This window comes from Oryx dammah, unplaced genomic scaffold, assembly GCF_014754425.2.
Source record: "Oryx dammah isolate SB20612 unplaced genomic scaffold, SCBI_Odam_1.1 HiC_scaffold_25, whole genome shotgun sequence".
In the NCBI taxonomy this organism is placed as follows: Eukaryota; Metazoa; Chordata; class Mammalia; order Artiodactyla; family Bovidae; genus Oryx; species Oryx dammah.
This window is the reverse complement of record NW_024070209.1, coordinates 21,366,600-21,389,429: the sequence shown is the minus strand read 5'-3', so window position 1 is coordinate 21,389,429 and position 22,830 is coordinate 21,366,600. Positions and strand designations below refer to the sequence as shown.

Here is a 22,830-nt window from a genome sequence, read left to right as displayed (position 1 = left end):
ACATTGGTCTCTATATATGGTTCTCGCTCTCTTCCTCCTTAAATGTAAATACTATTCTTTGCAGAAAAATCATTCTTAACCAACCGGGCCACCTGTGCTTGTAGTTTGCCCACCCCTGATTTTGATCATCAATAGACTTAGAAGTGCTATTAGGATGAAGTTTCAAGGATGTGTTGACTGACTGTGATTAAACTACACTTGAATATAATGAATTTTAAAAATACTTTCTCATTTATAGGTATTTACAGATTTTTTTTATGCTCCATATTCTAACACCACAAGACAAAGCTTTTTTCCTTTTCTTTGAAACTCCTGTTATTTAGTTGATATTCAAAATTGACCAACTGAAAAAAAAAGAAAGGTTTGACATTTGAAGCAGGGCCTCCATTTTTAATCATTAAGAAGAGGCTATGTTATTGATGAAAGAGTCTGCTTAGAAGCAGTGTGTTCATACACCATTCCCTCAAGTCAGTTTAGTGCCTTCTCTTTCGGGAAACCTTTCTCCCCAACCCGTCCTCTGATTAAGATGACTCCTACTGCAGCAGCACCTTTTCCCGCAGCTGTGATTCTAGAGTTGCCTTTCTTTGTTCCTCAGTTGTAATCAGATTTATGTCCACAGCACTCAACTTAGGGTTGATGGATAGGACTCACTCAGGACATCTTAAAATGTCCTTTAAAAAATTAGGAACTTAAAACCTTATTGTTCATCAGGTCATTTGGTTTCTGATTAGTGAGTTGTTTTATGTTAATCTTAAATACTGCCTTTTTTATATATGTATATGTATATATATCACTGTAATAAATGAAAATACAGTTAAAAAGAAATGTATTCCTACTCTGCCACTCAGAGATAATGAGAATTACTACCATATATATGTTATGAGGTATACACTTAAATTTAGTTAACATTGGACTCTCTCCTTTTGTGTTCTTAGAAGCCACCTGAATTTTTATATTAAATTTCTTTAATTTGTTTATGTCTTGTGAGAAATGTTTAACTTGTCAGTGAGCTTGAAATATATGGCCCAGTGGTTACGACCGCAGACGCTAAAGCCAAGCTACTTTGATTCTCATCTGACTTGACCACATTGCTTAAGCTTTTTGGATGGACCTTTGTTTCCTCATCCCTAAAATGGGGATAATAGTAATAGCTTCCTCTTAAGGCTGTTGTAGGGATTAAATAAGCTAATATATCTAAAACACTTAAAAAATTTCTTGAAAAGTTTATTAGTTTGCCATAATGACCTAGCAGTTCCACTCTTGTGTATCTACCTACACAGCAACTTTTACACACACACGTGTCCACAGCAGTGTTATTCTTAATAGGCAAACGTTGGCAGCAACCTAACTGCCCATCGACTGCTAAATGAATAGACAAAATATGTCTATACAATACGGTGGAATGCTATTCAGCAATAAAAGGAAACAAATTGTTGATACATGCTCTGACATTAATGAACCTTAAAAATTGTAAAGTGTAAGGAGCCAGATGATTCTGTTAGTGTGGAATGTCCACAAAAGACACATCTACAGAGTCAGAAAGAGGATTGGTCAGCTGGTGTGTATGAGGAAGGATTAATAGTTAATGGATGTGAGGGGTCTTACTGGGTAATGGAAATATTTTAAAATTGGTTTATGCTGATGGTTGCACAACTAGGTGAATTTATTAAAGAAAAATCTTTGAATGATGCACTTTATATGGATTAGTTGTTGCTGTAGTTTAGTTCTTGCCATGCCTGACTCTTCGCAACCCCACAAACTGTAGTCTTCCAGGCTCCTCTGTCCCGGGGATTTCCCAGGCAAGAATACTGGAGTGAGTTGCCATTTCCTTCTCCAGGGGACCTTCCCAGCTCAGGGATCACCCCGCACCTCCTGCACTGGCAGGTGAATTCTTTAGTGCTGAGCCACCAGGGAAGCCCAAGTATGAATTACATGATTTTAAGATATGCCTTAATATAGTTTATAAAAATGTCATCATAATACCATTGTCATCTCTTAATATTAATAATAGCTTCTTAATAACAAGTTTCACATGTTGTAGTTAGTTGATATGTCTCAAACTTCTTTTATGTCTATAGGTTCTGCCTTCACTTTTTTAAATTTTTTTCCTTGTCCCCCTGCCTTTTTAAAAAAGAAACTTAGTCATTTGTCCTATGGAACTTCCCCCCTTAACCCAGGTAACTGGGTTTTGCCAGTTATCTCCCCATAGAATCATTTAATGTGGTCTTCTGTGGGTTGAGAGTTAGCTCTCGAAGACTGGTAAGATTCAGGTTTGATTTGGAATGTGGTAGAAGAGGACAGCTTCATTGGTAGCGTTATGTACTCATTTTTCTGAAATAGAATTCTAATATCTAGTCTTTAACATTTTGAAAAACAAAAACTAAACCTGAAATAGTCAAGTGTAATAAAAAGGATTTTAAGAATTTGCATCCAAATTAGTTGTTTTTCCCCCTTTTCTTGATAACTGATATCCAATCTGAACCTGAAGCTAAGTGAAACCTTATTTGGGCAAAATTGTTTAAATTTTTTTATATAGAATTTGATGAAGGGTAACATAATGTCTGATAATGGTATTGTTTGGATATCAGAGGTAAATACAATAATATAAGATACTCAGTGACTTTGGAAAATAAAGGATTTCATAGAGGTAAATTTTCTAAAATTCTATTTAAATTGCCAAAGTTGTTTTAACCATTATCTGTAAGTATTTCTCAAATGCATTTCATCTCAAATAGCATGCTGAGAGTAGATAGTTATCATAATGTAACTAATAGTTAAAAGTTGCCTTCAGCAGCTCATGACAAATAAACGTCACTCTGCCTCTTAGAAAAAGGCTCTAAATGATAACCTTTCCCACTCAGTGTCACGAGTTGCCCCTTCTCCCCCTGACTCCCATCTCTCTGATGGCCATGCTGAGCGACTTAATAGAATCCTAACCACTGGACTGTCAGGGAATCCACTAGTTGCTTCTCTTTACATCAGTTAACATTTACTGACAATGTATTGTATTAAGATTAAAATGATGAGGCACATTTCTTGATTTTTGAAGTCTAGCCCTTTATATCTGCCTCCTCTGTCTGCTTGTTTCTGTTGCACTGTTGGCCAGAAGATTGGACAGTCTGGTTTGTTAGAATCGTATCTCATGAAAAAGAGCATGCTATGAGTTTATCAGAAGAACTTGTCTTTGAACTTTGCATTATCTCTCTTGTCTTCTCATGGTACCTTTTGGTGCATGCCAGATTCTCATTTATGTTCTGAAAAGTTAAAGTTACTAAGGAAGTGCTTAGCTTGAAGCCCAGTTGTTTCTGTGATGGGTAGTGGGAATCAAAGCACACATGGTATTGTGGTTAAGAATGTGGACTTTGGACCCAGAATGCTTAGATTATAATTGAGGCTCCATCACAGCAAACTGTGTGACCTTGGCAGATACTTAACTGTTCTGCCTGTTTTTCCTTTCTGCACAGTAGGGCTAGCAGTAGTTTCTACTTCATAACATTGGTGTGAAAATTAAGTAGTTTAATGTATTGGAGAAGGAAATGGCGACCCACTCCACTATTCTTACCTGGAGAATCCCATAGACAGAGGAGCCTGGCAGGCTACAGTCCATGGGGTCACAAGAGTCAGACATGACTTAGCAACTAAACCACCACCACCAAATTAAAAAAAGAGCCCTTTTTATATGTTTAGTTTGAATCTTTGATATATCCAATTTAGTCTTTAAAGTCTATAGGTGTTGTATAAGGTAACATTCGGAGAAGGCAATAGCAACCCACTCCAGTACTCTTGCCTGGTAAATCCCATGGACAGAGGAGCCTGGTGGGCTGCAGTCCATGGGGTCGCTAGGAGTCGGACACGACTGAGCGACTTCACTTTCACTTTTCACTTTCATGCATTGGAGAAGGAAATGGCAACCCACTCCAGTGTTCTTGCCTGGAGAATCCCAGGGACAGGGGAGCCTGGTGGGCTGCCGTCTATGGGGTCGCACAGAGTCGGACACGACTGAAGCAACTTAGCAGCAGTAGCAGCAAGGTAACATTTACTTTCCCCAGAGTCTCTCACACACACATGTACTCTTTCACATGCTTAGAACTATTGGAGGTACTTAAAATAACATTAATAGGCTCTGAAGTACTAACAGGTCCTTTTAAAATTAAAAACCAGGAAAATGCAGCTATCATATTGGGTTTGTGTTCTATATCAGAGAAGGTACAAAGGAGAATTTGGCCATGTCCGACTCTTTGTGAATTCAAATTCCTCTGTCCATGGAATTCTCCAGAAGAGAAAACTGGAAAGGGTTGCCATGCCCGCCTCCAGGGGAATCTTCCTATCCCAGGGATCGATCTCACGCCTCACGTCTCCTGCGTTGGTTGGCAGCTTCTTTACCGTTAGTGCCACCTGGGAAGCCCCTGGCAGAGTTCCAAACGGGCCCAGAAATCGGTAGAAAATAATGATGATGTGCAGAACTTGGTTTAACAGAAATTAACTTTCTTATTAATGTTTTTCCAGGTGGTGGAATTATTTTCCTTAAATTCACAAACTCACACAGAACAGCAATAATGCTAATGATGATAAAGGTCCCAGCAGCCACTTTTTGGATGCTTGCTTAGGACAGTGTGCCAGAGCCTGTACTGAGCTCTCCATGAGTGTTGCCTCAGTTAGTCCTCATAGTGAGAGGCAGTGCAGTAGGTATGGTATCCCCATCTCATAGAATAGAGACAATGAAAGATTCATTTGCCTAGGACTGTATAACAGAGGAGCAGATTCAAATCCAAGTTCATGTTTTCTTAGAGCCTGTGCTAATATGTAGTCAATATATTGCCTTACAGGTGCTTCATGGAATTTTTAGAATAATTTCCAGTTCTCCAGCAATATTTTTTGAAAGTTTGCCTGTCTGTGATAGAGCTCATTGTTCATTAATTCACTATTAAATTAAATTTTAAGTTGTTACAGGTTTATTTAACGTAATTTCAGACTTTAGGGAAAATTGGAAAGAATAGTACAAAGAATTTTAATATTTCATCTAGATTTCTCAATATTTCTTTTCCTACACTTAAAATACCCTCTTCCTCTGAATACTTTTTGTGTGTATTTCCTTAAAACAATGGAATGTCATTCATTGCCTTACATAACAGTACAGTGATCAAAATCAGGAAATTAATGCTGCTACGGGGCTGTTATTTAATCCACAGTTCTTACTCAGGTTTTGTCAGTTGCCCCAGTAGTACGTTTTTAGAAAAAAGAAAATCTAGGAGGATGTGCTGCAATCAGTTGCCAGGTCTCTTCCATTTGTTTGTTTGTTTGTTTTAATCTGAAAGAGTTCCTGAGCCTTTGTTTTGAATGCTGGGTCTGTTTATTGCTACTGATGCATGGTTTCTATTAGGTTGTCTTCAGGGATAGAGCCAGGAAATAGATGTGTATATGCACACATAAATATACCCATGCACCTCTTCCCTCCCCCACCCCCATCTATCTTTGTTGAAAACCATGATTTCACGCTTATACCTCCAGTACCAATCTAACACTCTTCTCTCCATTCCGTATGTGTAACTTCCTTCTCAAACAGAGAGAAACTTCATTTCCATTATCAACGGTATATTTATTTATTTGCTTAATCCTTGAACGTAAAAGTAATTTCAGAATTGTGAACCTATGCCTCCCTTGAGAACTCAGCTACTAACTGGAGGTCACTGTTTGTTCAGAATTCTTTTGATCTGTAGGCTGAGGGCATATACTATTCTAAAATCTGTTTCTCCTTCTCCCTTTCAAAATTGCTTATGTTATTCTTTTGAAGTCTGTATGGTTTATTAGTTTCCAGGCTGGCTGCCATAACAAAGTAGCACAACCTAGATGGCCTGAAACAGCAGAAGTTTATTCTCTACAGGGGAGGCTACAAGTTGGAAATCAAGGTGTTAGCAGAGTTGGTTCCTACTGAGAACTCTGAAAAATATGGCCAACAATTTTGGTATTCCATGGCTTATAGATGGTTCCAGTCCTTACCTCCATCATCTCAGAGTGAACACTCCGTGTTCAAATTCTCCTTCGTATGAAGACACCAGCTATAGAGACCACCATAAAGGCCTCATCTTAACTTGATTACCGCAAAGACCTTATTTCCAAATAGAATCACAGTCAGAAGTACTGGAGGTTGATTTCGCCATATCTTTTGAGGGGACGCATTTTACCCCATGAAAACCTGACCAGTTCATTTGTTTCTGTTTGTATTCATCTTTGATTTTATTCCTTTAGAGTATTTGTGAAGTATATGAAACTTGAACATGATTTAGGGAAGTATTATTCTTTTTTATTCTATTCCTGCTCATCCCCTGTTGATAACCACAATTTATGGTCTCAAGGTTATCTTTTCCATGCTGTGTTGTTTTGTTTACCCAAATGGGTAATTATCTGAATATTTTCAGTAAATATCTTGAATATTTTCTTATTTTCTGGTTTTTTTTTTTTTTTCACAAAAGGTAGATAGCTAGAGCATCTATCCCTTTGAATTTTGCCCTTTTCATTTAACATTATGTCTGAGAAATCATTCCACATTAATTCTCATTCTGTATAGTTACTCCATCATATGACTATACAGTAGTTAATTCAATCACTGGTCTATGTGTGAGCCTTTAGGTTGGTTTCAGTATGTTGCATTTACAAATATTCCTGCTTGTAAAATTTATATCATTCATACGGATAAAACTACAAAAAGGATGAACCTCAGAAACATTATGCTAAATGAAAAAAGCCAAACATAGTAGGTTGCCTATTGTATATTCTATTTATTAATATATGCAATATCCAGCATAAGTAAGTCCAAAGAGACAGAAATCTAGTTTGTTGTTGCCAGGGGCTGGGGAGAGGGAGGAAGGGGAAGTGACTGCTTAGTGGGTGTGGGGTCACCTTTGGGGGCGATAAAGTGTTTTGAAACTAGATAGAGGTGATGGCGGCAATACTAAGTGCTACTTTGTTATACGGATGTCACCTCTATAAAAAGTATATATTATCCATATAATTTAAATAACCGCTTATTTTGGGGTTTTTGTGGATGTTGATGCTGTTGACATTTCAGCCACTGGATAATCAGTGCATCTTCAAATGCTTCTCAGAAAGAACAAACCCTGAAGCTAATCACTTTAGTGACCATGTGTGTGTATACTGTCTCTTCACACTTTTTTTGGTCGCTCAGTCAGATTTAATTTTCTTTACCTCCTCTGTCTTTCGCTTTACAAAGTTATGTTTTGTTTTTCTGTTCATTGGAAAAAGCTGAAGTCTAGTGATGCTGGAGCTAAAGAACCTTCGTGGGAAAAGAGTGGCATGGTCCAGGATGGGAGTGGATCATAAAGGATGAAAACCAGAAAGATGCTTAGGGCCCGATTATGTACCATAACACCTTTGTTCCATGACAGAAAGTCTTGAGCCATGGGTCACAGAAGATTATTAGGGAGAACACTAATATTTAGTTTGTGTTTTAAAAGATAACTAGTAGTAATGTGGCAGATGAATTGAAATGTAAATTAGTACTGGAAACAGAGAGACCAGTGAAGAGGTATATTGAGAAGGGTATTAGGAAAAGAATGTGTATATATATGTATAACTGAGTCAGTTTGCTGTACAGCAGAAATTGGCACAAATTGTAAATCAGCTCTCAGATTTTAAACATTTTTTAAAAGAAGCATATTACATGCAGGTTAACTGCTATAGCAAAAAACCCCCAAAATAAAGTGACCTAAACAAAATTGTGACATTGTACAGGAGACAGGGATCAAGACCATCCCCATAGAAAAGAAACGCAAAAAAGCAAAATGGCTGTCTGAGGAGGCCTTACAAATAGCTGTGAAAAGAAGAGAAGCGAAAAGCAAAGGAGAAAAAGAAAGATATACCCATTTGAATGCAGAGTTCCAAAGAATAACTGAAAAAAGCTGAAGTTGAATGGTTCTGTGAAGAACTATAAGACATTCTAGCACTAATACCCAAAAAAGATGTCCTTTTCATTATAGGGGACTGGAATGCAAAAAATAGGAAGTCAAGAGATACCTAAAGTAAGAAGCAAATTTGGCCTTTGAGTACATAACGAAACAGGGCAAATGCTAATGGAGTTTTGCCAAGAGAATGCACTGGTCATAGCAAACACCCTCTTCCAACAACACAAGAGAAGACTCTGCACATGGACATCATGTGAAATCATGTGAACACTGAACATGGTCAGCACTGAAATCAGATCGGTTACATTCTTTGCAGCCAAAGATGGAGAAGCCCTAAACAGTCAGAAAAAACGAGACCCGGAGCTGACTGTGGCTCAGATCATGAACTCCTCATTGCCAAATTCAGACTCAAATTAAAGAAAGTAGGGAAAACTATTAGACCATTCAGGTATGACCTAAACCAAATCCCTTACGATTATATTGTGGAAGTGACAAATAGATTCAAGGGATGAGATCTGATAGAGTGCCTGAAGAACTATTGACAGAGGTTCTTGACATTGTACTGGAGGCAGTGATAAAAACCATTCTCAAGAAAAAGAAATGCAAAATGGTTGTCTGAGGAGGCTTTGCAAATAGCTGAGAAAAGAAGAGATGCAAAAGGCAAAGTAGAAAAGGAAAGATATACCCATTTGAATGCAGAGTTCCAAAGAATAGCAAGGAGAGGTAAGAAAGCTTTCCTTAGTGATTAGTGCAAAGAAATAGAGGAAAACAACAAAATGGGAAAGACTAGAGATCTCTTCAAGAAAATTAGAGATACCAAGGGAACATTTCATGCAAAGATGGACTCGATAAAGGACAGAAATGGTATGGACCTAAAAGAAGCAGAAGATATTAAGAAGAGCTGGCAAGGATACACAGAAGAACTGTACAAAAAAGATCTTCACGACCCAGATAATCACGATGGTGTGATCACTCACCTAGAGCCAGACATCCTGGAATGTGAAGTCAAGTGGGCCTTAGAAAGCATCACTACGAACAAAGCTAGTGGAGGTGATGGAATTCCAGTTGAGCTGTTTCAAATCCTGAAAGATGATGCTGTGAAGGTGCTGCACTCAATATGCCAGCAAATTGGGAAAACTCAGCAGAGGCCACAGGACTGGAAAAGGTCAGTTTTCATTCCAATCCCAAAGAAAAGCAATGCCAAAGAATGTTCAAACTACCGCACAATTGCACTCATCTCACACTAAAGTAATGCTCAGAATTCTCCAAGCCAGGCTTCAGCAATACGTGAACCGTGAACTTCCTGATGTTCAAGCTGGTTTTAGAAAAGGCAGAGGAACCAGAGATCAAATTGCCAACATCCGCTGGATCATGGAAAAAGCAAGAGAGTTCCAGCAAAACATCTATTTCTCCTTTCTTGACTATGCCAAAGCCTTTGACTGTGTGGATCACAATAAACTGTGGAAAATTGTGAAAGAGATGGGAATCCCAGACCACCAGACCAGCCTCTTGAGAAACCTATATGCAGGTCAGGAGGCAACAGTTAGAACTGGACATGGAACAACAGACTGATTCCAAATAGGAAAAGGGGTACGTCAAGGCTGTATTTTGTCACCCTGCTTATTTAACTTACATGCAGACTACATCATGAGAAATGCTGGACTGGAAGAAGCACAAGCTGGAATCAAAATTGCTGGGAGAAATATTAATAACCTCAGATATGCAGATGACACCACCCTTATGGCAGAAAGTGAAAAGGAACTAAAAAGCCTCTTGATGAAAGTGAAAGAGGAGAGTGAAAAAGTTGGCTTCAAGCTCAACATTCAGAAAATGATGATCATGGCACCCAGTCCCATCACTTAATGGGAAATAGATGGGGAAACAGTGGAAACAGTGTCAGACTTTATTTTTGGGGGCTCCAAAATCACTGCAGATGGTGATTGCAGCCACGAAATTAAAAGACGCTTACTCTTTGTAAGGAAAGTTATGACCAACCTAGATAGCATATTCAAAAGCAGAGACATTACTTTGCCAACAAAGGTCCGTCTAGTCAAGGCTATGGTTTTTCTTGTGGTCATGTATGGATGTGAGAGTTGGACTGTGAAGAAAGCTGAGTGCCGAAGAATTGATGCTTGTGAACTGTGGTGTTGGAGAAGACCCTCAAGAGTGCCTTGGACTGCAAAGAGATCCAACCAGTCCATTCTAAAGGAGATCAGTCCTGGGTGTTCTTTGGAAAGACTGATGCTAAAGCTGAAACTCCAGTACTTTGGCCACCTCAGGTGAAGAGTTGACTCATTGGAAAAGTCTCTGATGCTGGGAGGGGTTGGGGGCAGGAGGAGAAGGGGACGACAGAGGATGAGATGGCTGGATCTCATCACTGACTCATGGATGTGAGTCTGAGTGAACTCTGGGAGTTGGTGATGGACAGGGAGGCCTGGCGTGCTCCGATTCATGGGGTCGCAGAGTCGGACACGACTGAGGGACTGAACTGAACTGAAACAAAATTGAGATTGATTTCTCTCTCTCATAATAGTTCTGAGGTGAACCCATGTTGGTAATTCAGTTATGTTCCATGCGGTTGTTCAAGGATGCATGTTCCTTGCGGCTTATGGCATCACCCAGTGGAGCACTCATTCATCTGCTAATGTGAGGTTGGGTCACTAGTATGTCCATCTTTAGCTTGCAGGTAGATAGATAGATATTTTAAGGCAAGTAACTTTTCTTTTTACGAAGTGTGGTTGGAAGTCACACACCAGTTCTGCTCATTTTTGTTGCTCATTTCGTTGCTAGAGCTTAACTTCAATGGCTGCAGAAATGCAAGAGGGAAATGGAAGAGGCTGGGAAATGTGGTTGTTAGCATGTCCAAGAAGAAGGAAAGAATGGCTTTTGGAGGCACAAACGGTAGTCTACCCCACGAGGCAATTTGAGTATTTTTATTATGAGGATTTGAACCCGGGTAAGAAAATAGACGGAACTGACCAGTTAGCAGTAATGGAATTGTACAGCATTGACTACCTAATTGAAGTTAGAAATCAACCGTTTTTATTATGCCCATTGACTTACCTATGCTGCTATTCAAGAACTGTCACTGGAATATCACCTAGAAACAATATGTCATCAATTTTTACCTATTAAAAAACTTTTCTTTAGAAATTAGTATTAAGGGAATTAGACAGGGTACTACCCCTAGGTAGGTAAATTTGTCTCTATTTTAAAAATTCCTCATTAGTGCATTTCCTGCTCTATTATATAAATTATCCATCCATGTTACCTTTTCTCCAAAGTCTCAGAGGATAACAGAAAGATATTTGTAAATTTATTTTAAGCCTTACTCATGAAGTGGGTAACAAAAAAAAACAAACCTTGCTTACTGAGCAACAGTAAGACAAGTATTTAATGAGAGATAGAAATAGTAATATTTTATAGAAAAGAGAACAATATTACCCAGATAATATCACTTCATGATCTCATCTTCCTGCAGAAAGTCTTCTTGATTCCCCCTATGTAATGCAGACCAGTGACTTCTGGCATTTTACTTGAAATACTGCTAATACAAATTTAATATTTACTGTATTCCCATAATACACCAGTATAGAAGAAAGTCCAGTTTCCATTTAAGACCAATTGCTTCTAACAAAGTTTACATTTTATTGATGTTTTATAAATTACATTGTAGTCCCAGAGATCTTCACAATAAAAATTAGTCTACACTTGCTATCTTTTGTGTTGCTTATGATAACCATTTTAACAGACATGAGGTGATATCTTATTGTGGTTTGTTTGTATTTCCCTGGTGATTAATGATGTTGAGCACCTTTTATATACTTGTTGGCCATTTGTGTGTCTTCTTCAGAAAAATATCTCTTTAGTTCCTCTGTCCATTATTAAATCAGATTGTTTGGGGTTTCTTGCCATTAACTTTTATGAGTTTTTTTTTTATATTTTCTTGGATATTAACCTCTTACCCAGTATATGATTCTCAGATATTTTCTCCCATGCTGTAGGGAGAACCTCATTTTCTTGAGGTTCCCTTTGCTGTGCAAAGGTTTTTCGATTTTTATCATAAAAATGTCCCATTTTTTTATCAAGGGATAAATGTTGGTGAGGAGGTGGAGAACAGGGCACCCCTGTGCACTGTTGGTGGGAATGTAAACTGGTGTAGCCACAGTGGAAAACACTATAAAGATTCCTTAAAAAGTGAAAAATACAACTGCAGTGTGATCCAGCAGTCCCACCTCTAGGTATATAGCAAAAGGATATGAAAGGATATCAAAGAGATACCTGCACTCCTATGTCATTATTCACAACTGCCCAGATAAAGAAGCCACCTAAGTGTCTGTGGATGCATGGATAAAGAAGATATGGGTGTGTGCATGTGTGCGTGCATGTGTAGACATATATACACAGAGTATTATTCAGCCAAGAGAGAAAACGAAATCTGCCGTTTGCAGCAACGTGGATGGACCTTGAGGGCATTATACTAGTTGAAATTAAGCTGGCACATTAAATAAGTACATGGACTTCACTGAGGTAAGATAATGTTTTTTTCAAAACCAGTGTATCCACTGAAGTTGGATGTCTTTCATGGAGAAATTGCTGTATAATAAACAAAAGATAAATCAGCAAACAAACTTTTCTGAAGAGCATAATGTAATCAGTTTAATTAGCAAGCTGTTCATTTACACGCTGACATAAAATGGAGACAGGAATCTTAAATAGCAGAGAAAGTCAGAATCTGGCCATTTATCAGGCTGGAATAGCAGACATAGATAAAACCTCAGACTCAACAAGAAACAATATTTCTCCCAAGAATGATAGAGCTGTGAAATGTCATAACAAACCCTGTCTTTGAATGACTGTGGCTTGCCAACTCACTGAAAAACTTTGTTTTGGAAAATCAGGCTGTCAGAAACTTGACTTGTGTGTAATTATATCAGGAAGAATAAAACATCCATTCTTGCCTGGAGAATCTAGGTCTCTCTGACATAGAGTAGTGGTCTTAATTTACAGCCAAGACACACAGCTCCAAATAAGGGGTTTCTGGACACAGCATCCACATCTGTCTTAATTTTGTAGTTCGTGAGGAAAGAGGATCTTGGTTCACTTTGCAGTCCAGTCCTGAAGTAGACCCTTTACACACAGCTCTGCTTTGCTCTAAGCCTATAAAAACACAGCTTTATGTAAATTTCACCTGTACTCTATGCATACGTGCTAAGTCACTTCACTCGTGTCCGATTCTTTGCAACCTATGGCCTGCAGCCCACCAAGCTCCTGTGACCATGGAAGTCTCCAGGCAAGAATACTGAAGTCAGTTGCCATGCCCTCCTCCGGGGGATCTTCTCAGCCCAGGGACTGAACCAGCATCTCTTACATCTCCTGTGTTGACAGGCGAATTCTTTACCATAGCACCACCTAGGAAGCCCTATACTCTACTGTTATATTATGACTACTATAAATATTATTATAGTTGTAAGTCTTACAGTTTTCACACTCTGCTCAGTTGTGTCCAACTGTTTGACCGCATGGACTGTAGCCCGCCAGGCTCCTCTGTCCATGGGGATTCTCCAGGCAAGAATACTAGAGTGGGTTGCCATGCCCTCCTCCAGGGGATCTTCCCAACCCAGGTCTCCCACAGTGCAGGCAGATTCTTTACCATCCAATCCACCAGGGAAGGCCCACTACTCTTCCCCAAATCTTATAACTACTCTTGCTCCTTTGTTTTGTGAGGCAGCTGAAGATTCCCCTGGTGTGCAGTCTTCCTTGTTGCAGTGGTCAGTAAACCTGCTCTTGTCAGACTGCAGGTTTGCTTCTGTGGTTGTTAGGCTGATGGAGCTAGTAACTGCTAGCTCTTGAGGCTTACTTTAAAAGAAAGTTAAAAAGGGATCCAAATGAACGCTTGTGGCAGAGCCTGCTAATATAATAGAATGCACAGATAGGTATTGGGTTGGCCCAAAAGTTGGTTTGGGTTTTACTACATCTTATGGAAAAACCCAGATCAACACAGTACTTTCAGACTTCACTTTCAAGTTCTTACCTTTTTTTCTTCTTGTTGTGTTTTAAAGTCTATTTTAGAGCCAGAAGATACTTTTTAGGTCATAGATAGATGGTGGTCAGATTTTTTTACAATTTTCAGAACTTGGCGTAGAAAATACCTGAAGGCAGAGAAGTATCATTTGAACAGTCTCTTCAGCCTAATGCTCACATTTCCTATTGCAAGGAAGTAGGCACTGCGCTTGTAATTTACCCAAGGCCATTCATCTTGTTTGTGGACCTGATTCCTTTGACTCTTTACCAGTTGTTCGTTAGTTTTTCACACCAAAGAAATAGTATTTAATTAAAGTTGCTTGTAGACACTCATTTGTGGTATTTTTTACAGCTTTAGTTATTAAAGTAGAATATAAATGCAGACAGATAACACTGATTAATTAGGTAGCAGCTCATGGGAGTAACTCTTCTAAGTAGGGAAACTCATTCCTCTTCCAACACCATGAAAAATACTGAGATTGATAAGTAGGAAAATTCATCGTGAGAAAATAAGGTATGATGTTTTGTTTTCAGAAAAGCATTGTTTATTAAACTGTAAAGCAAAATTTTTAAAGTGTGACTAAGTACCAGTAAGACCCATTCCACGATATTTTCATGGGTCTCCAGAGTTAACTGTTAGGAATCTTCTTTCCTGCCAGCCTTTGACATTAGCCTTCTCTGTCCTGAGAGGTGGGGGGGTGCATTTTCCTCCTCCGTCTCCTGTCCCAGAGGGCAGGGAGGGAACTGAGCTCTCTGCTGCTTCCCCATCTCCCTGAGTGCTGGACTGAATCCCTTCCACCACCTGTTCATTTGGTGCTGCCAGGTGTTCATTGCCCTCTTGAAGAGAGTTGTTACATCATTCGTGATAATGACTTTTCAAAGATTAACCATGGGTTGCCTAGCCACTCCTTAACATAACAGAGCCACGTTATTGTCACAGTAAGCTTGAGGCCCACTGTGCTGGTCAGATGCACACAGGGCAAGGGAATAATGTTCAAAAATAAAGACTTTTTCCTTATAGCTGCAGTTTCTTCCTCCTCCTCAACCCTGTGTCACTTCAGTGGTTCAGCTTCGTGAATATTTGTTTAGTACTCAGTTTAATTGGAATAGGTACAAAGACGTCGTTCCTCCCTTCAAAGAGCTTGTTACCCATTGTGAAAACTAACCAGCCAGAGAGCGTGTGTCAGTAGCCTCATTGCAGAGATTTACCCACTGAGCAGAATATGTGTATGAGGAGTGGTACTGGCGATAAGGAGTGGTGCTGGCTGTGGCTAGAAAAACGTTACCAGTCCACAGGTCTCTGAGTAGCTGGCTTTGGCTGTTTTCTTGTGAAATACTCTAGATAGAGCCTATTTAGGCAAGATGCTGTGTGAAAGAATATTGATAGAACAGAGGAGCTAATATCTCCTGATTCTCTTGGTGGGTCCAGAGAGGTTGTGAGGTTCATTTCACTTGGGGTAATTAAGAAAACAACAGTTCAGCTGAGCTGAGTCTTTAAGGCTGGCTGGGATTTTGCTGGCAGTATAAGGGAATGGAGAGTATTTCATAATATGAGGATAATGTGAAAGCAGAGGTGGTATTGACTTGCTAGGCCTGTTTGGAAGACTGTAGTTTGATTTAACTACAGCGGTATGCTCTGTTGGATTCCCCAGTGGCTCAGATGGTAAAGAATCTGCCTGCAGTGCAAGACACCTAGGTTCAATCCCTGGGTTAGGAAGAGCCCCCGTAGAAGGGAATGGCTACCCACTCTAGTATCTTGCCTAGAGAATTCCATGGACAAAGGAGCCTGGCAGGCTATGGTCCATGGGGTCACAAAGAGTCAGACACAGCTGAGTGACTAACACTAGTGACTATGCTCTGTTTGTCATAGTGGGAAATAAATAGGAAATATAGAAGGAAATAAGATGTGAAGAGCAGATTGATTATAGTGTATGGAGAACCATAAATGTTATTGCACAGAGATTTAGCCTCTACCCTGTGAATGATGGGATTTTTTAAAAATAGGTTAGTGGTGTGGTCTGTATACACAGGATAGATGGAGAAGAGAGACTCCCCTGGTAAGAAGACCTATTGCTATTAAAACATCCACACTTGAGTACCATGGTAGGCAGGGATGGGCAGGATTTTAGGGTGAAAGAATGAGACGTAAAATGTAACTCATAAGACGAAGGACAAGGAAGAGGTACCGTCTGTGTTAACATTAGAGGCAGATGCAAGTCAAAATTGAGTTTGTGGGGAGAATAGTTTTGCCATACTTTTTTTATTTTCGGGAATGGTAGCTTAGTGAGTTTTATTTGATTGTGCTTAATGCCTTCATGGCCTCGAGAATACATCAAGAGCCACTATAAAACTTTATTTTAAATCAAGTCTTGTGAGAGAAAACCACAATGTCTGAGAGCTTGAACCATCTCAAAATTAGAACTCTCACTGAATAATAGACTGTGGTTCTCATTGGTAACCCTGGTAGAGATACACGTTTTACCCTTGTATTCCTTCAGTTCAGTTCAGTTCAGTCACTCAGTCGTGTCCGACTCTTTGCAACCCCGTGAATTGCAGCACGCTAGGCCTCCCTGTCCATCACCAACTCCCAGAGCCTACACAAACTCATGTCCATCGAGTTGGTGATGCCATCCAACCATCTCATCCTCTGTCGTCCCTTTCTCCTCCTGCCCCCAATCCCTCCCAGCATCAGAGTCTTTTCCAATGAGTCAACTCTGCATGAGGTGGGCAAAGTACTGGAGTTTCAGCTTTAGCATCATTCCTTCCAAAGAACATCCAGGACTGATCTTTAGAATGGACTGGTTGGATCTCCTTGCAGTCCAAGGGACTCTCAAGAGTCTTCTCCAACACCACAGTTCAAAAGCGTCGATTCTTTGGCGCTCTGCTTTCTTCACACTCCAACTCTCACATCCATACATGACTACTGGAAAAACCATAGCCTTGATTAGCAAAGTAATGTCTCTGCTTTTGAATATGCTATCTAGGTTGGTCATAATTTACCTTCCAAGGAGTAAGTGTCTTTTAATTTCGTGGCTGCAGTCACCATCTGCAGTGATTTTGGAGCCCCCAAAAATAAAGTCTGACACTGTTTCCACTGTTTCCCCATCTATTTCCCATGAAGTGATGGGACCAGATGCCATGATCTTCGTTTTCTGAATGCTGAGCTTTAAGCCAACTTTTTCACTCTCCTCTTTCACTTTCATCAAGAGGCTTTTTAGTTCCTTTTCACTTTCTGCCATAAGGGTGGTGTCATCTGCATATCCGAGGTTATTGATATTTCTCCCGGCAATCTTAATTCCAGCTTGTGCTTCTTCCAGCCCAGTGCTTCTCATGATGTATTCTGCATATAAGTTAAATAAGCAGGATGACAAAATAAGCCTTGGTGTACTCCTTTTCCTATTTGGAACCAGTCTGTTGTTCCATGTCCAGTTCTAACTGTTGCTTCCTGACCTGCATACAGGTTTCTCAAGAGGCAGGTCAGGTGGTCTGGTATTGCCATCTCTTTCAGAATTTTCCACAGTTGATTGTGATCCACACAGTCAAAGGCTTTAGCATAGTCAATAAAACAGAAACAGATGTTTTTCTGGAACTGTCTTGCTTTTTCGATGATCCAGCGGAGTATGTCATTTCTTAAAGCCAATTTTATCTTTTTAAAACCAGTTGTTAGATCTCATGTCTTCTTAGCTTAAGATAGTAATTAAATTTCCTGGTATTCTGGTAATTTGTTACAATAATTGACAGCTTGTTTAAGGGAATCACAACAGCTCTGGGTTGTGAGCCATGATTTTACTGAAATTATTATTTCAATTTATTGTTTCTGTAGTATGAAATGGGGTTTATAAATTGTGTACTTTGAATGGGGCGTGCTCAGTCGCTTCAGTCATATCTGACTCTTTGCGACCCTATGGATCACACATCATATTAAAAGGTAAAACTGATCTTATAATTAAAATACTTTTACATAATAGGATAGATAAATATTACCATTTCTCTGTTTTTAAAATAGAAGGAAGATTTGTGAGTACGCATATCATGGGCGTGAGAAACCTTACTTATTCCCATAGTTTAAATTTTTTCCTCAGGCCATAGGACACTCTGTGTATGTCTGTATGTTTGCATGTAAAAAAACATAACATTAGGTCTACCCCCTAAATAAACGTTTAAGTGTGTCAGGCATATCAATAACATGATATGCTGTTAAGTATATCATGCAATACATTTATAGCAGTATTGCTAATTGTAAACTTGAGCTGTATAGAAGATCTCGAACATGATTGAAACTCTAAATCTATTGAACAGCACCTCCTCACCACTCCCACCCCACTCAGCCTCCAGATCCTGGCAACCCCTGTCTTGTTTCTGTTTCCATGAGTTTGACTACTGTAGATATCTTATAAGTGGAATTATGTAGTATTTGTCCTTCTGTGACTGACTGATTTCACTCAGCATGTCCTCGGGGTCCATCCTCAAGGGTTATCAGTGTTGTTGTGTATGCCAACATTTCCTTCTTTCTGTAGTTGAATACTGTTCCATTGTGTGTGTGTTTGTGTGTGTGCACGTACCACATTTTCGTCTATTCATGCATCACTAGACCTTTTAGCCACTGTGAATAATGCCGCAGTGACCATGGGAGTGTGATATATCTTCGAAATCCTGATTTTAATTCTTTTGGTTAAATACCCAAAAGGGGTATTGCTAGATTAGATGATGGTCCTATTTTTAATTTTTTGATCAACCTCCATTCTGTTTTCCATACCAGCTGCATCATTTTGCATTTCCACCAAGAGTGTACACTTGGTCCGATTTCTTCACATCCTTGTCAACACCTGTTATTTTCACTGTTTTTTTCTAGTTGCTGTCCTAAGAGGTGTGAGTTAATACCTCATTGTGGCTTTGCGTTTGTGTATTTGCAAATATGGATTTGCATTTTCCTTCTGATTAGTGATGTTGAACAAGTTTTCGTATACCTCTGGGCTGTTTGTAATGTCTTCTTTGGAGAATTATCTGTTGAAGCCCTTTTCCCCTTTTTTTAATAAGGGTTTTTGTTTTGTTGGGGTTTTTTTGTTTATTTTTGCTATTGAGTTGTAGGAGTTACTTAGATATTTTGGATACTAATCTCTTATCATATATATGGTTTGCAAATATTTTCTTATTCTTTAGGTTCCTTTTTTGCCCTGCAGCAGCTTTCTAGTTTAATGTAGTTGCACTTTTCTATTTTTGCTTTTGTTCCTTGTTCTTTTCACATCATAGCCAAGAAGTCACTTCCAAGACCAGTGTTAAAGATGTTTTCCCTTTATTGTTTCTGGTCTTGGGTTTAAGTCTTTAATCCATTTTGACTTGATTTTCATGCATGATATAAGAGACGGATCTAATGTCACTTTTCTGTATATGGATATCCATTGTTCCCATCACCAGTTGTTGAAGGGACTAGTCTTTTCCTGTTCTGTAGTCTTGGCACCTTTGTTCAAAATCTATTGATCATATGTATATGGGTTTATTTCTGGACTCTCCATTCTCTTCCATTGGTCTGTAGGTCTGTCTTTATGCCAGTACTGAAAGGTTTTGATTACTGTAACTTTGTATCTTGTTTTGGATAATCAAGGTCTTTTGTAACGGTTTCATATGACTTTTAGGGTTGTTTTTTCTAATGGTATTTTTTCAAAAATGCCATTGGGATTTTACTGGGATTGCATTGAATTTGTAGATCACTGTGGGTAGTATGGACACTTAACAATATTAAGTCTTTTAATCCATGAATATGGGTGTCTCCATTTATTTCTTTATTTCAGCAGTACTTTGTAATTTTAAGTATGCAAGTCTTTCATCTTCTTGATTAGTTTATTCCTAAATATTTTATTCTTTTTTCATGAGATTGTAACTGAGAGCTTCTTCATTTCCTTTTCTGATTGTTTGTTGCTTGGGTATGTGGATTTTGTATCCTAAAACTTCGCTGAATTCATCTATTCTAACAGTTTTCCTGTGGAATTATTATAATTTTATACATAGAAAATCTGCAAACAAAGACAGTTTACTTCTTCCTTTCTAATTTGGATGCTTTTTATTTCTTTCTCCTGTCTCTCTGGTCACAGGATCTTTAACATGATCCAAAATAGACAAAGAATAAAAAAGATGAGAATTCTTTGGGGTGTATCAATTTTTATTTATTTATTTTTCTATTACAACATCATGATTTATTAAAGCACAGCATTCTATACAACAAAGGGCCTTAACAGTTGTCTATTCTCAGCCAAACTTCTCTATAAGTTAGTTTCTCTTAATAAAAAACATGTTATACTTTAAATTAGTTATTTAACTGATGAGGAAGTTACCATAATACCTATTTTAACATTGAACAAATCTAACCACTGATTGGACATTAATGTAAAATCCTGACATAGAATTTGATTTAAAACTTCTCAACATAAATTCATTAAAACAGGTTCCCTGTGAAAATATGTAAGAATGAAAGCTAGCATAGGAGCAGGTGCTACATTTTATTAACCATAAAAGATACATTTTATTAACCATAAAAGATACTTTTTTAAAGAGTCTAATAGAGACATTAACGGTGCAAAAGCTGATGAGACTTACAGTCTTAAATACAAGCACCAACACAGAAAGGATATTGTGTCAGTTCAGTTCAGTCGCTCAGTCATGTCCGACTCTGCGACCCCATGAATTGCAGCACCCCAGGCCTCCCTGTCCATCACCAACTCCCGGAGTTCTCACACTCATGTCCATTGAGTCAGTGATGCCATCCAGCCATCTCATCCTCTGTCGTCCCCTTCTCCTCCTGCCCCCAATCCCTCCCAGCGTCAGAGTCTTTTCCAATGAGTCAACTCTTTGCATGAGATGGCCAAAGTATTGGAGTTTCAGCTTTAGCATCAGTCCTTCCAAAGAAATCCCAGGACTGATCTCCTTTAGAATGGACTGGTTGCATCTCCTTGCAGTCCAAGGGACTCTCAAGAGTGTTCTCCAACACCACAGCTCAAAAGCATCAATTCTTCAGCGCTCAGCTTTCTTCACAGTCCAACTCTCATATCCATACATGACCACTGGAAAAACCATAGCCTTGACTACAGGGACCTTTGTTGGCAAAGTAATGTCTTTGCTTTTGAATATGCCATCTAGGTTGGTCATAACTTTCCTTCCAAGGAGTAAGTGTCTTTCAATTTCATGGCTGCAATCGCCATCTGCAGTGATTGATTTTGGAGCCCCCCAAAATAAAGTCTGCCACTGTTTCCACTGTTTCCCCATCTATTTCCCATGAAGTGATGGGACCAGATGCCATGATATTCGTTTTCTCGTTGAGCTTTAAGCCAGCGTTTTCACTCTCCTCTTTCACTTTCATCAAGAAGCTTTTTAGTTCCTCTTCATTTTCTGCCATAAGGATGGTGTCATCTGCATATCTAAAACTCCATTAATTCTACACTTAATAGGATCATTTCTTTATGCACAGTCTCATTTATGAATTACACATGATATGTAGTTTAGGATCCATCTACATTATGCTTGTAACTACATGCTGCTGCTACTGCTGCTAAGTTGCTTCAGTCATGTCCGACTCTGTGCAGCCCCATGGACTGCAGCCTACCAGGCTCCTCCGTCCATGGGATTTTCCAGGCAAGAGTACTGGAGTGGGTTGCCATTGCCTTCTCCTGGTGTATCAATTTTTAAATAAGAGCTACTCATTTAAAAATAATGCGTACTACAAAATCATTCCCTTGTGTCTATTTTTTCCAGATGAATTTAGTTATAATTTTTTTATGTTCAAAGGAAGATTCAATTGGGATTTTGGTTGGAATTACATTAATTCAGAAATAAATTCATGAGACAGATGCCATCTTTACCATAGTAAATTCTTTTGTTCATAAGTGAAATGTTTTTCCAGTTTTTTCGATATCTAACTCCAAAAATACTTATAAATATTTTATTTAAATGTAGCCTACACATTTTAAAGCTTAGCTTTAGATACGTAATTTGAGGTATGTATTCTAACTTGTTGACTTGATTTTTTTTTTTATTGTTTCTGGTTGTTTTTTCAGTTGATTTTTGTTTTCTTGCTTTCCAAGAACACAATCATATATATTGCAGATAGTGAGAACTTTGTATTTCTACTATTCATACTACCTTATTTTTTCACTTGTGGGTTTCAATTGCTTAGTACTTCTAGAATAATTCATTAAGTCCTTCAGAGTGCCTTCAGACTGAATGCCCCTATTATGTGTTGGGAGACAGAGTAAATAAACAGAGTGTATTAGATGTGATAAGTGCCATGGAGCAAAATAAAGCAGGGTAAGGGTGTTGTAGAGTTATAGTCGTGAGTTGCTATTTTATATGGTGTTATTAGAGAAGGTCTCATCTTAGAGGTAACAGTTGAGTAGAGGCCTAGAGGAAGTGAGAAATCAAGGCAGTTGCACGGAAAAAGAACATTGCAGGCAGCTGAATAAAAAGTACACAGGCTCTGTTTGAGTCAGGAGCTGTGTGTGGTATTCAAGGAAGAGCAAGGGAGCCAGTGTGGCTGAAGCAGAGTAAGCGGGGGAATTGTAGGAGAAATGGAAGTAGGATTACAAAGAGCAAATCATACTGGGTGACGGTAATAGAGGTAATAGTTATTAAACATGTGTGACGTCTTGTTTTAGCTACTTCTTTCATTTAACCTTTGCAGTAACCTTCAGAGGGAGACACTGTTGTCTCCATTTCATAATGAGGAACCTGAGCTCAGAGAATGTGAAAACGAATGAATTTGCCTAAGATCATACAACCAGAATGTTGTGAAACCAAGTTTCATAGTTCAATATTTTGATTCCAAAATACTTGTCCTTAATCTTGACCCTGCGCTAGACATGGTGAGTCCAGCAGCAAAGCGTAGATTTAATGTTACAGA

At 38.8% G+C, this 22,830-nt stretch overlaps 1 protein-coding gene across 4 annotated transcripts in view; it reads left to right on the top strand.

The window, feature by feature from the left end:
* MAP4K3 (mitogen-activated protein kinase kinase kinase kinase 3) overlaps window positions 1-22,830 on the top strand; it is a 184,293-nt gene that overhangs the window by 58,800 nt on the left and 102,663 nt on the right. The gene's annotated exons all lie outside the window — the stretch shown is intronic.